The sequence below is a fragment of the Scyliorhinus torazame genome, chromosome 14 (assembly GCF_047496885.1).
Source record: "Scyliorhinus torazame isolate Kashiwa2021f chromosome 14, sScyTor2.1, whole genome shotgun sequence".
NCBI classification, from domain to species: domain Eukaryota; kingdom Metazoa; phylum Chordata; class Chondrichthyes; order Carcharhiniformes; family Scyliorhinidae; genus Scyliorhinus; species Scyliorhinus torazame.
This window is the reverse complement of record NC_092720.1, coordinates 108,709,692-108,724,314: the sequence shown is the minus strand read 5'-3', so window position 1 is coordinate 108,724,314 and position 14,623 is coordinate 108,709,692. Positions and strand designations below refer to the sequence as shown.

The window sequence follows — 14,623 nt, the reverse complement described above, 5'->3', positions numbered from 1 at the left end:
CCAAAGCATCACATCACATTTTCAGGGTTAAATTCAGTTTGTCACATTGAAGATGGGGATATTTATGGAGCTGACCAATACTTCACACACTTCCTCCTTAACTCTTTGTGAAGGCAATGCAAAGTACTCATTCAGAATCATACCACCATCTTATGCCTCCACATATAGGTTATCTTTTTGGGCCCTACTTTTTCCTTAGTGATCCTCTTACTCACGATGTACTAATAAAACATCTTCAGGTTCACCTCGATTATTTCCCCCAATATTCTTTCATACAAGCTGGGTCAATATCGAGAAATTCCCTCCCTAACAGCACTGCGGCTGTACCTATCTCAGGAATTGCAGCGGTTCAGGGCAACCGATGCTGACCATGTCCTGTAAATGACTTCAATAAAGTCCCTATTTGCTTTCCTAATTTCCTTTTCGATGTTACTCTTTCGAGTCTCTGGGTAACTTGGGCAGCTCCACATCGCGGAATTGCTGCATTTTTGTAATGAACAAACCAACCACACATTTTGAAAATAAATGTACAGCGGGCTGCAACTTTACAGCGAACAGCTCCTTAAAAAGGCGCGAATAAACATTTAACCGCCTTTGTACTTCTAGTTTTCAAAGTGTTCCGCTTTCCGGGACATCAGTTTAAGGAGGCATCTGGCACCGAGTCAAACTCACTAACATAGACACGTGGGTAAAAGTATTTGAAATGAATCGCCTTTGTCAGTGTTGATGATAGAATCGGTGTTCCTGTTTTACTGAAACCTCTTGTTTAGTGTTTACGGGTGGGGTTGACCGATGGTAATGACAGATTTTTGATAAATTAATAGCACAACAATTACACTTTCCGTTTAAAATACTTTGTAAAGATTTCATTGGCGAGTTACAGCCCAGCACCGAACCCGTCTTTGTGAACAAGGGAGAGATGTTTAAAACTCGCAGCTTGCTTGGTTTTCATTGGTGTCCAAGTGTGAAACTTCCATTCACATTATAGTTTCAGACCCAGCAGAGAAAATGCAGCCGAGCCAAAGATTCAGGAGAGAGAGGACAGGGCGTATAAACTAGTCCACTTCCTCAAGCTAATTACTGGTTGGTCTGATAGATTTTGTCAGCTCAATTTCAAAGTAACATCCAGATCTCCACGTTATGAAAGTATTTCTCCCTCTCACCAGGCACCTGTTTAACTGAACAATAAGTTTAAGATGCGGGAGTAATGCAGCTTGTTGGGAACTCCTTCTGCATCGTCTGAACCCCGATTTAATCAGAATGAGAGAGAAATGCTGGTCCCCAAAGACCAGAAAAGTTACCAGGTTTTTCTAAACCTCTCGACATCCCATTTCCCAGCCCCAGTGAAAACCAGAGAAACTTCAATGTGGAAACTGACCTGAAATTCTCTCCTTCCAATACTTTGTGGGAAGTTTGATCAGTTTGTCTCTGACAGTCAGGCTGAGTTAGCAGCTCATGTTTGAGGGAACGGGTTCCCCCCTGGACAGGAGCCGCTTCTCGATCTCCACACTCAGCTCCTTCACTTCTGATCAGCAAACTGAATTTTACAACCCGCCCTCCACCCCCATTTTCGCGCCTTTTCTGACACTCCCGTATGTACAGCGAGCTGACGCCAACTTTCAGGCTTAGGTCGTTTTTGGATCGATAATTCGCTCAAACCCGCATTGAAGTAGAACCAAGACAAGCTGCAGGGATTTTATTAAAAGTGTTTTGTCTTTTTACATATGGAAGGAGGAATTAATGTTTTGTTGAAATCTATTGTTAGTGTAACAACGGAAGTTACCTGATTGCGTTGGCAAGTTTTAACATTAATATCAATGCAAATAATATTTCATTCAGATTTAAGACTGTCACTACTGAACATTTCCGGACAAAATAAAAGGACAGTTGTTGATTTTTTGAAAGTTTGGAAATGACCTGAAAGAGTCACTTCCCATTGACAAGAATTATTCTGAATCAATGTTCAGACACTGCCGCTCTGGAGGAGTCCAACCCCTGCTGCAGTCAGGATTCACCACATTGGGCTTGGCTCCCAATTTAAGAAAGCACCCGAGAGATTGGTATTTCTTCTTAAGGTGACCTATTTCTAAACAACACTCAGGAACAGATTGTAAATCTCTAACTTCAAAATAACAATACAAGCTTTTCCCTCAGCCCTGCAATAGGAATCTAACTTCTTAGAAGTTAGGAGAAATTCGAACTTGCAATATTACCATTTTGCAGCCACAGCCCAGAGGGGATGGGTAAGGGATCCAAACATGTAATGGGTGAGGATGGAGGAGTCCTCCTGCGCGGGAATGACCCTGAGCCCTCGCCACAGAGCTCCCCTCCCCGCTGGCAAAACACTCAAACCAGCCCAGTGGTAGTAGCAACACTCAGAACCTGGAACAAGGGTAGAAGTTCTGAAGAAGGGTAGAGCTTCAAAGGAAGGGTAGATCTTCCCAATCTACAATCAGGGGACATAATCTCAGGATAGGGGTAGTTCATTGATGACTGAGATGAGGAATAATTTCTTCACTCAAGGGTGGTAAATCTTTGGACTTCTCCTCCCCAGAGTGCTGTCGAACCTCAGTCATTGAGCATGTTCAAAACAGAAATCGATACATTTCTGGAGACTCCTGACATCAAGGGTTCTGAAGAAAATAGTGGTGTTGAGGTAGATGATCTGCTATGATCTAACTGAATGGCAGTGCAGGCTTGGTGGGTTGAATGGCCTACTCCTGTCCCTAATCCCATCATGGCACTGGTGGAATTTAAAGTTAAATAATCTGGAGTTGAAAACTCGTTTCAGTGATGGTGACCATCATGGTTTGAGATAAAACCCCATCTGGTTCATGTTCTTGAGAGAAGGACTTTGGCCATCCTCACGTAGTCTGGCCGAATTATAACTCCGGACCCATAGCAATGTGGTTGACTCTTAGATGAGCCACTCAGTCCAGGGGTCTTGCCAGCAGCCCTCACATCCCATAAATATTTACTTTAAAATTACATAACAGGATCTTCAACCTTACCATCAAAACCCTACATGATCCCTTCAATGATTAAAAAGTAACAAACCAAACTTCTACAATGTTGTTGAAGGCCTATTTGAGTCTTAACAAAAACATTAATGTTCGTGCTCCAATGGCTTATTTCCTCATGCACATTGCTATAAAATGAAAACGAAAAGTATATAAATCACTTTTATTTAATGTGTGGCACCTTTTCAAATGTTTTCTGGAAATCCTTTAGTCACAACTATTTGCTCCCCTTCACCTACCTACATGGCTATCGGGAAAAGTTGGAAAACAGGAAGGCATTTACTGAACAGGTGATGGACCTGGGGGGAATGTGGAAATATAGAAAAGAAGAACTACAGATTGCAAAGTTTGCTGGGACATTGTATCCAGTCAACTTCGGGTTAAAGCTTACTTCACAAACCATTGGCAGTTGAAACCACATATTGCTAGTTACCCGATTACTGCCATCCTAACTGCACAGGTTTGATATTGAACCTGGGACCACTTTAGTCTGATTTAGTCAGAATCCCAGCAAAGCTATCAATTTTCCAAAACTCCAAGAAAAACTAATTGTTCTTGATTTTAAAGTGTCCCTTCATGTGCATGACCTGGCCTCCATAATCAACCACTGCCTTCCTTTGTGGAAGGCTGGTCCAAGAATCATCAGAGCTCCAGTCGTTGAAGAAGGGAAGGAACAAAGTGGGTCTGACAGGATTGTAATGCAGGATAATGATACAATGGATAATTACACTAGGCTTGAACAACATCATTCACCCATCTTGAATAGTAACCTTGGTTTTTAATTGCAAATTGTGAAAGTTTGCTTTGGTTTATTTTTATTGGAAAGCCACTTGCTGTTTTAAAGACTAAGTCCGATGGTGGGAACAGAAGTTGGACCAACTTCTGCTGGACAGCTGCGCAACTGAACCCGCAGGACCTCGCGCTGTTCGGCTAATTAATTGTGCATCCACAGGGTGCAAGTCAAACGTCGTGACAGGACTGAGCAGACCTGTGCAGACCATTACCTCATAGGCTCCAACATCCGGGCGGCACGTTTGAATGGCATCTGAACAGCAATTCAATCTGCCCCTTGATCCTGCGTCAATCTCACCCTTCCACTGCAGTCAGCCTTGGATTAAAATAGGGTTCCCGACGTAGATCCGGGTTCCCGACGTTGATCCACGGAACACTTGATTCACTTTTAAGCTGTCAAGAAAGTCAGGGGAACAAGATTCCAACTAATTTCCGATAACCCGGAAGGAGATTTTTGGCTTCCTTCCGAATCTCGTTCCCCCGCCCACTGCAGGTGGGAGCAGAAGATTCTGCTCATAGCTTTGGTCAGTCAAAGAACAATTGGATTTATGTTTTTAGCCCATTGACTGTATGTTAAAGAAGCTGATGTTCCCACTGCAAAAGTAACATCATTATACAAAACTCTCCTTGAAGGGAACATCTATTCCTCAGTACTGTGAAATGTTGTAACCTGTTACAACTGACCACTGTGTCTATGAATTCTGGCAATAGGCCAAAACTTTCTGGCTGTTCATGATGGCGGGATTTTCGGGTCCCACCGACGGTACAACCGCGGATTCCACGGCAACGAGAGTGGTGCTGTGTAATTTCTGCCATTCAACGGGAAACTCCACTGACAACAGCGGACCGGAAGATCCCACCTATGGCCAATTGCAGATCACCTCCTGCCACCGCGAAACATACGGCGGGTTACATGGTAAATCGCAACCTAGATTGATGTCTGACCCAAATCTGCATCTGTTATTTTGTGTAAATAATCATTACCCAATAGTGTGAAGACAGTCAATATCCCAGATCAACATACAGCATCTAACCACACTCAATGTGAAAAAAGCTACATTTCCACAATTTTCTCATTCACCTTCCATTGTCTTAACTGTGCCGATGCAACTTTGATCAAAATTAGTTGATGCTGTGTCATCATGGGAATTTGGGGTATAAAAAAGATCTTTAAGTCTTCTAGAGCTATGTTTTGGTTTCTAACGTTTGTCCAAATGCAAGAACTATGTAAGCATTTGCCAATAATGGTCTGCATGAAATTGTGGTTTCACAACCAAGGGAATATTGAAAATTAACTTTCAATTAGTATTAAAGTTGATTTAATTTGAACTGTAGAAACCGTAATGCTTGGAAAACCCGAATGGTCCCTTACAGACATTTATTCTGGAATGATAGTCATTGTGATAATATTCCATGTCAGTACTCCTATACCACTAATTGTATGAAGTAATAGTAAGTATTCCACTCTGTGATATTTGCAGAATTATTTCACTCTGCTTTATGAATTGATTTAGTTGTTTTGTCTTCTCGTGACATTTTTCATTGTTCAAAAGACTAAAGACTGCATGATTAGTGAACATTTAACTATACTCGTCAGAAAGCATTTCGCAGATATGTTCATAAGGGACATCATTTGTTTAAAACAACTCTATCGCGTTATTTCAGAATATCGTCAGAATTCCAGAGTGCGACCTCAAGATCAGTGTAAATAGAAATCCAGTACTGGACCAATGCTGGCAGGAAAGACACATCCCGACATGATAACCTCTTCAAGTTTTCTTCTGGTCAGCGATAATTGTCGTTGCCACTCCTTTAATTGATAAACATTTTGAATTAAAAACATACAAGGGCGATTTTGAGCCTACGGCCATCAGTGAGAGCGGCAACATGGATACAAAATCTGGAGAGAATCGGAAAACCAGGGGCGTCATTCTCTGACCCCCCGCCGGGTCGGAGAATGGCCGTTGACCGCCGTGAATCCCGCCCCCGCCAAAGTCTCCGGTACCGGAGATTGGGCGGGGGCGGGAATCGGGCCGCGCCGGTTGGCAGGACCCCCCGCTGGATTCTCCGGCCTGGATGGGCCGAAGTCCCGCCCAGAAATTGCCTGTCCCGCCGGCGTAAATCAAACCTGGTATTTACCGGCGGGACCAGGCGGCGTGGGCGGGCTCCGGGGTCCTGGGGGGGGGGGGCGCGGGGCGATCTGACCCAGGGGGGTGCCCCCACGGTGGCCTGGCCCGCGATCGGGGCCCACCGATCTGCGGGCGGGCCTGTGCCGTGGGGGCACTCTTTCCCTTCCGCCTCCGCCACGGCCTCCACCATGGCGGAGGCGGAAGAGACTCTCCCCACTGCGCATGCGTGGGAAACTGACAGCAGCCGCTGACGCTCCCGCGCATGCGACGCATTTCCGCGCCAGCTTGCGGGGCAACATACGCCATTTCCGCCAGCTGGCGGGGCGGAAATCCCTCCGGCGTCGGCCTAGCCCCTCAATGTTGGGGCTAGGCCGCCAAAGATGCGGAGCATTCCGCACCTTTGGGCCGGCGCGATGCCCGTCTGATTGGCGCCGTGTTTGGCTCCAGTCGGCGGACATCGCGCCGTTGGGGGAGAACTTTGCCCCTGATTTCTGATTTTTAGCCCCCCATGCCGGCGGAGTACTGCGAAACACGCCGCAGGAGCCTTTAATACATTAGCATGTCATTAGCAATCTGGGACTTCCACACTGAATATTCAGCAGGGAACAGCGTGCCATTCTTAACAGATTTATATAAATGTGAATATGGCAGCCTCATCTTCAAGCGGGATTTCGGAGGTGGGCTCTCAGTCAGCCATCACCCTCCAGGGTGTTAAGTGCTCAGGGTGCACCAGAGAGGACGCGGGAAACGCTGTTAAGTTCAACCCAAGGCCAGGGATGGGGTCGCTTGCAGGCCTTATCTATCCTTTAAGTTGGGGCGACCTTTGTTTTAAAGGGATTTGAAGGCTGGCTGTGGTTCCCATGTCCAAATCGCAGCTGAAGGAGTGTCCTTGCAGAGTGGGAGCTGGAAACTGATTGGGTGGAGGAGAATATAGAGGGACAGCGATTGTGAGGTTCTTGGGTTGTTCCATGAGAGGCCAGGCTGGAAGGGCAGGGTGGAGGACTCAGGAATTGGTAGATCTTTGCCTCATGAGATATGAAGAGTGAGTGGAACCCCATATTCAAGCAGCACTGTGAGGTTAAGCTGCGTGGAGTTTCAAATTCACTTGTTAGGGAAGCTTGACTATCAGGATTTAGATTTACTGTTTGCTCTGACTGATAAAAGGCTCATCAACCCTGCAGTCCTTATGACCTGGGACAATGAGGATGCTCTCTCGGGCTGTTTGTCATGCTAATTGCAAACTTCACTCAAACCAGCTGTGCCTCATCTGCCACAAGAGGCAATCATTTGCCTGACTTGCTACCTCAAGCTAGTCAATGACTAGTCAATTGTGCCAATGAAATCTGCGGAGCTAAACATCAGCGCCACTGATTGGAGTCAAGTTCTTCAACCCATTTAATCACATTTCGATTTGTTGTTTTAAGTTTCATTTGCTCTTCTTTGGTTTATGGCAGTCCCTTTAAGGGGCTGCACCTTTTACTTTGTCCTTTAGTTTGTTTAATTCAGTTTACTTGTTTTTCATCAATATAGTTGGAACCAAGTTCTTCACCTTTGGGGGTGTTAGCCCCAAGCATTGAACTCCAATGCTCATAAAAGCATTAACATCACACAGATAACATTGATGTGTACCCCAATGCAAGGAGTGGTGGTGATGCCCATCATCACTCACCCCGTTGAAGGTCATGGCGTGGGTTGTCTTTGAGGTCCCCAGTGAGGATGCAGATGCTAGTCACACATGCATCCATGCAACTGCCAGCGTTGGGGAGGGGGGGAAACGGTCGGGGGTAAGGTGCCACTGGGCCTCTCGTGGGTCCGTGCACCTCATCCTGGTGGAATTCATAGATCAACTGGGGAAGTGTCTACAGTGTTAAAGGGTAGGGTATGAGGCTTAGTGGAGAGACACTCACTAAGAGGGAAACGAATGGGTGGGTGTCCCAGAGGCATGGGGGTCAGGACTCTGTCAGGAATCCTCAGCGCTCTCTTTGGTGTTCTCTTCTTGTCAGTGCATGATCCTGGAGAATCATGGAGGTAGTTGAGTTGGCTTTTCTACTAATAGTAATCAAGCAGCAGCAGAGACATACTGCTACACTTTGCCAGGACCAGTGCCATGCAGAGGAGAGGGAGACTGGGCCTACATTTGTTCTGTAAGCCACGTAGAACACATTCCCGGCAAAGGGCCTTCCGATGCCGGACATCCTATCTGCAGCTGTTGGAGCCTCAGTACTGGAGAAGTCTGCATCTGTCCTAGGGGACCGAAGGTACAGGACCCAAGGCCGGAAATGAACCCGAGTCCTGGGTGCTGTGAGGAATTATTGTTAACCACTGCCAACCCCCGGACCTCCCCCCAACTCATCTATAAGGCGGTCATCGAGCCCCCCACAGTCTAGGCACTCCCGGGCCCGATCCCGATGCGGGCAAAGTGACAGCCTCGCAGTGCCACCTGGACAGCTTGGCAGTGCCAGGGTGCCACCCTGCGTGGAGTCTGACCACCTGGGGCCTCAAATCACCCCCCCCCCCAAACGTATTGTTCTGTCTGGTTCCTGTTTGTGGGGTCCAGTACTGAACGGCGCTGAGCTGGGATCTCCTCAGCGAGGCCGATAGATGCCGGGTGGCTGTTAGATCCAGAGGAAGCATGGCTAAGTGGGTTCTTAAACTGGGAGATACTGGGTCCAGCCCATTGCGAGGAAGGCCTCTCCCAGGATCTACCGGCCACATCATGCCCTGGTTCCGGTAGATCGCGCTCTATGATTCTATTCTACGCTAGGTTCTAGGGAGGTATTTGTATGGTGCTCCCGACTGATTGCAGAGGTTAAGTTGTCACAGGGCACGAGAATCAGCGGGAGGCGCGATTCACGTGGAATTTTTTTTGTTAAAGTGGCTCAATATTCGGTGAGATTACCCACTGCTAGTGTTGGAGGGGGGCAGGTGGCAGTGGATGCAGATTCAATTCTGCCATCGGGTGACTGTCTGTGTGGAGCTTGCACGTTCTCCCCGTGTTTGCGTGGGTTTCCTCCCACAGTCCAAAGATGTGCAAGTTAGGTGAACTGGCCATGCTAAATTGCCCATAGGTTAGGTGGGGTTATGGGGATAGGGGCGGGGGATTGGGCCTAAGTAGGGTACCCCATCAGAGCAAGGGCCAGTGCAGATTCGATGGGCCAAATGGCCTCCTTCTGCACTGTAGAAATTCTATGATTCTCATTTATTTTCCCTCCGGAACCAACACTTTGCCAAGTTCTGGTAAGATTACGCCCACAGTGCATCTATAAAATGTGCAATACAATGAAGATCATCGGATAGCAACTTTGAACTTTTCTGATTTATACCAATTTGAAAAGTGGCACTTACTGCTTGATCTGGAGGAAGTAGGCCAGAGGAGGTACACAATGATTGTCATCAGAACTGCCACACCTACCATCACCAAAGGGACGAGCACCATCAAATGGTTTATTTTACCTGAAACAGATGGATAGTATTTATGAAACAGGAGATGACCGCTCCAGCTCCCAGACAGAACTACTTACTTATTCCTTTTCCCATAATATAAATGTTTATTTTTCCAACATTCATTCACTGCTCATTTAAAATCTATTCTGGATTCAGTTTCTACAAGAGATTGTAGTGAGGCATTCCATATCCAAAACAACTTACAGAATACAAAAAATTTCCTACTCTATCCATTAAATCTACCAATGATAAATTTATGCCCTAATTGATGAGTGGAAATAGTTCTTCCAGATTTATCAAAACACGTCATGATTTTGAACTTTACTGTCAAATCGTCTTTCCTTTACGTCTTAGGAAAACAACCCCATGTTCTCTTGTCCGCTTTCATAATTAAAAGTTCTTCTCCTTGACATAAGCTTTTATTATCACTGCTTCAATATCTCTGTGTATTAGACATATTTCTGAAAGTCAGAGATGCAGGCCGGGATTCTCCGTTTCAGAAACTAAGTAACGCGCCAGGAGTGAATGGCAATTCCATGGTCCCGATGGCAGTGCCGGTTATGGAGCATTTCAGGACATGCCAATGGGTCAGTACTCGTGCCATGTGGAACTGGAGATGCCAACTGACGTCGGTGTTAGATTTGCTGCGGTCGGGATTGACACTGGAGAGCCTGTCGAGCTGGAGCTGTGTATAGTACTCCTCTCCCCACACATTCTCATTCCAGCCAAGAAGATGGCACCCGGAGAGCAGCCCTCAGATTTGCAGATGCAGAGCTGAAGATATTGCTGGATGCCGTGCAGGAAAGGCAGGACACCCTGTTCCCCAGGGTGGGAAGGAGGCCACCACCCGCCGATGTCAACCGGGCCTGGGCACAGGTGGCAGAGGCTGTGAGTGTTGAGGGACCCACCGCAAGGATTGGGCAGCAGTGCTGGGAAAAGCTGTACGACCTCCTCAGGGCGGCACAGAATCATCACCTTCGTGCCCTTTGCAGTACACCCCCCCCCCCCCCCCCCCACACAGTAGGCAGCCGCACCCCACCCTGCACCACATGCCAAAACCCATAATGCCCACCATGGCTGCGCGCCCTGCACAGACAGGCCATCAGCCATGGACCCCCTTGCGGTGCCCACTTCCAAGTATCTCACGCTGTGCATTATCTGTCCTCCCTAAGAGAAAACAGCCCACAACCGCTGGGAGGAGAAGACCGAAGGGCTCCTCACTGTCACGGAGCAGAGGATGTTGGACCTGGTTGGCGGGGTGGGAGTTTGGGCAGTCGCAGATGTCGGAATGGGACAACAAAATGAGCCCCCAATGCGCTGCGCCGTCCCCATGGCACATGGGTCACCACCGCTCCCGCCGCATGTTTCCTACATTCTAACCACTTGCCTTGTATTGTGCCTTGCAGGATCACCACCAGATGAAGAGGAACCGGCCGGTGTCCCCCACCCCCAGCCAGAACCCCACCATTCACCGGGTGATGAAGAGGAACTGTCTAGGGTGCCATGCCCACCCGCTGCAACCTCGCGACACCCCATTGCACATGTCTGGAGACGACACTGACTTCTCGTCACTGCTGTCACCAGCACCCTCCACCATCAAAGAGACATTCACCTCGGTTGGGTACTTACGTAGAGGGAATCAGACGTTGTGGAGCACCAGACCCCATCGCGGAGCAGCTCGTCATCCTCCACCCCATGGACCAGATCCGCTGATGCTGCCGACCCATGGCCATCACCTTGTGGTGCAGTTGGTGGGATGCTCGCAAGGGGAAGTGGAGATGCAGGTGGATGGTATGTAGGGGGTGCGATTGAGCTGCTGGTGGCCGGGTGCTGTAGTTGACGCATCTGGAGGCGATCAAGCAGTGCCGTGAACGGTGGCCTTGGCACACACAGCATACTACCTCCTGTGCCTGGCCGGGGCCCATGGCCTATCCATCCCGGCCCTCCTCTTCAGATGAGGCATGCCATTCCTCCACCATGTCACCTCTCTGCAGTGCAATGTTGTGGAGGATGCTGCAGGCCACCACGATGCAGGAGACACTTCTAGGACTGTACTTGAGGACCCCTCCTGAGGGGTCCAGGCACCTGAAATGTGCCTTCAGCACGTCGATGCACTGCTCGATGATGCTCCTGGTCGCTGCCCCTGCACTCTCCATCGTCACCGGCTGGCTCCTGCTCCTCTGGGACAGGCATTATAGCTGTTCTCTGCATCGTACCTAGGCCTCCAGATAGCCACGACTGCAACGGATAACAGTTGGTTCACAGCACCAGGGACCCGGGTTCGATTCCCGGCTTGGGTCACTGTCCGTGCGGAGTCTGCACGTTCTCCCCGTGGCAGCATGTGTTTCCTCCGGGTGTTCCGGTTTCTTCCCACGGTCCAAAGATGTGATTAGGTGGCTTGGCCATGCTAAATTGTCCTTAGTGTCAGAAAAAAAGGTTAGGTGAGGTTGCTGGGTTACGGGGATAGGGTGAAGCTGTGGGCCTAGCTAGGGTGCTCTTTCCAAGGGCTGGTGCAGACATGTTGGGCTGAATGGCCACATTCTGCACTGTAAATTCTATTCTGTGACAACCCCTGTCACCCAGGAATCAGCCTCTCACCTGGGGGAGCTCCTTGAAAGTGTTGGGTACTCCAGAGCGGTCCAGGCACCTGACCCGTGCCTTCAGCGCATCGCTGACCTGCTCAATGACGCCCCTGGTCGCTGCATGGGCATAAATATAGCTGTTCTCCACATCATTCCTAGGCCTCCAGATAACCACAGCCTCAGCGGAAAACCCGTCACCCAGGAGCCAGTCCCACAGCCGGGGGAGCGCCTCAAAGGTGTTGGGCACCATCAAATGTGCCAGGACAAAGGCACGCATAATGCCTGGATAGCGGGCACTGACTTGCAGCCAGTGGTCTCATACCAGCTGCCCATTGAGGAAACTGAACCCTCCAGATTGATGAAGGGCACCCCTTCATGTGCTGGTGTCCGTAGGGGGACATGCGTCCCATTGATCACCTCCTGGATCTGGGGCATGCCGCGATTGCGGCAAATCCTGGGAAACCTGGTGGCACCGATTCACGCCGAAGGCAATGTATTGTAGGCGCAGACATTCAGGGCAACCGTTAATGCACCTGTGCGCAGAGGTCTGGGAGATTCCAGACAGGTCTCCATTTGACACCTGGAAGGACCCCATGACATAAATATTCAGTTCGATCATCACCTTGACGGCAACCAGGAACAGGTGTCTTCCCCCACATCCTCGTGGTTCCACATGTGCCATGATCTGGCTCTTGTATTGCAAGTCCCTCTGCTCAGTCGCAGTGACAGCAACACGTCTGGTCCGGCAGGTCCTCGTACGGCAGGCGCTGCCGGTATACATGAGGTCTGATGCGGCGCCTCCTTCCCACCTCCTCCTCGGCCTGCTGGGCAACTGACTCTCCATCGTCACCGGCTGGTTCCTGCTCCTCTGGGACAGGCTCCTGCTCTTCAGGGTCCTTCCTGAGCAGTTCCTGCTCATGCAGCCTCATTGCATCCATCAGGGCTGCGGCAGCCAGGCAGATGCTAACCACATCCGGCTGTACATCGAAATCCATTTTCTGCAGGAGGTAAAGAGCAGATATGATAGCATGGTGCATATTCCCATGCCCAACCAGGTTGCAGGGTGACCCTGGCCTGCACTGCTGCCCCTGCTCCCGCACATTCCTCCTCCCCTGTCCCGATCCGAGCCGTACCGCTGGCTGCCCCCACCAGACAATCTTCCCTCCACGCCGTGCCCCTGCCGATGTCTGTCATTGGGGGGGCCTCCTGTGTCACCACCGATCCCAGCCAGCATCACACCTTGCAGCTCCTGTCCCACGTCTTCCTGTGGGATCTACCCTTTGCGCCCTCCTGGGCATCCGTACAATCACGACGTCCGATTTTCTGCTCGACCACGATCCCACATCACTGGACGGAGAATCCCGCCGTAATCTAGATGCATTGGAGTGTGTTATTATGTTTAAAGTGCTTTAGAAATGCAGGTTATTGTTGTTGTACCCCCCATCTAGACGTTGGCAGGTTTTTGGATTCGTCATGGATATAGAGGATTACTTGCGTCAGAACAGCATCACTGCCTATTCTCAGCTGAATTCCTGTGCAGGAAAACTACACATAAAGTGTTCCTGTTATAGTAGAAATATTTTCCCCAATTTCTCACCATTGGGATTGGCCTCCTTATAAATGCTGACAGTCACAGGGTTGCTGGTTGTATTACTGACTGGGTTTTCTGCGATACATCTGTACACATGTTGCTCCTCTTCAGTAACACAGTCTATCACAAGCAGCGTCCCATCATATGCCTCATTGAGAACTCCAGACAAGGATAACATTTCCCAGTGAATCATGGCATTTGTTCCACTGAAGACAGAGCATTTCAAAGTGATATTTGTTGAACTTGTGCAGTTACCAAGAATCGCTGTCTCAGGTTGGGAAACAGGTTCTGAAATAAACAGATAAGAATTAATCTACACAACATATTCATTGCACTTTAGAGTAATTTCATTTTAGACAGAGGTACATCTGAGTGATGTAATAAACCAGAACACAGATGCAGTATTTACATTCTGTTTTGTATTTTAAGCAGACTAACATTTGTGGGGAACGTATCATGTCAACCATTCATCACTGTATTGCATTGTACTATGCTGTTGCCCTTGTGGGCTCCACCTATGGACCATTGTATTGTAATACACCACTTGTATCATGTTGGTGCCCTTGTGGGCTCTGCCCCTGGCTCCACCCCCTTGAGGGGAGGTATATAGAGCCGCTGCCCTGTAGGCGGCTCTCAGTGCAGAGCAGTCGCAGGCAGGCACTGTTCTAGTTGATTAAAGCCACTGTTCACTTCAACTCTCTGTCTCGTGGGAATTGATGGGCGCATCAATTTAATCAACTACAACATCGCCATGGAAGCAGCCCTCAGACCTGACCGACTGGAACTCGACCCACAGGCCGCGGAAGCCAAAGGGATTTTTTTGCACTGGCTCCGATGTTTCGAGGCCTATCTCGCCGCCTCCTCCTCGCCCTCCGTCACCGACGAACAGAAGCTGAGCCTCCTCCACGCCCGGGTGAGCCATCGAATCTCCATGCAAATCGAGGAAGCGACCACATACGCAGACGCGATCCTGAAGCGGCAATACGTGAGGCCGGTGAACGAAGTGTTTGCGCGACATCTCCTCACCACTCGCCGCCAACGCCCCGGGTAATTGCTGGAGGAGTA

The 14,623-nt window shown here is 49.1% G+C and overlaps 1 protein-coding gene across 3 annotated transcripts in view; it reads right to left on the bottom strand.

The window, feature by feature from the left end:
- Positions 1-14,623, bottom strand: part of LOC140389951 (hepatic and glial cell adhesion molecule-like) — a 76,307-nt gene that overhangs the window by 36,263 nt on the left and 25,421 nt on the right. For 2 of the 3 annotated variants that reach the window (XM_072474633.1, XM_072474635.1), the window contains exon 1: positions 1,379-1,549. The exons of the other annotated variant lie outside the window; for it this stretch is intronic. The gene's annotated coding sequence lies outside the window, so the exon portion shown is untranslated. Of the gene's footprint in view, positions 1-1,378; positions 1,550-14,623 lie in introns of those variants that run through there. 3 annotated transcript variants of the gene reach the window in all.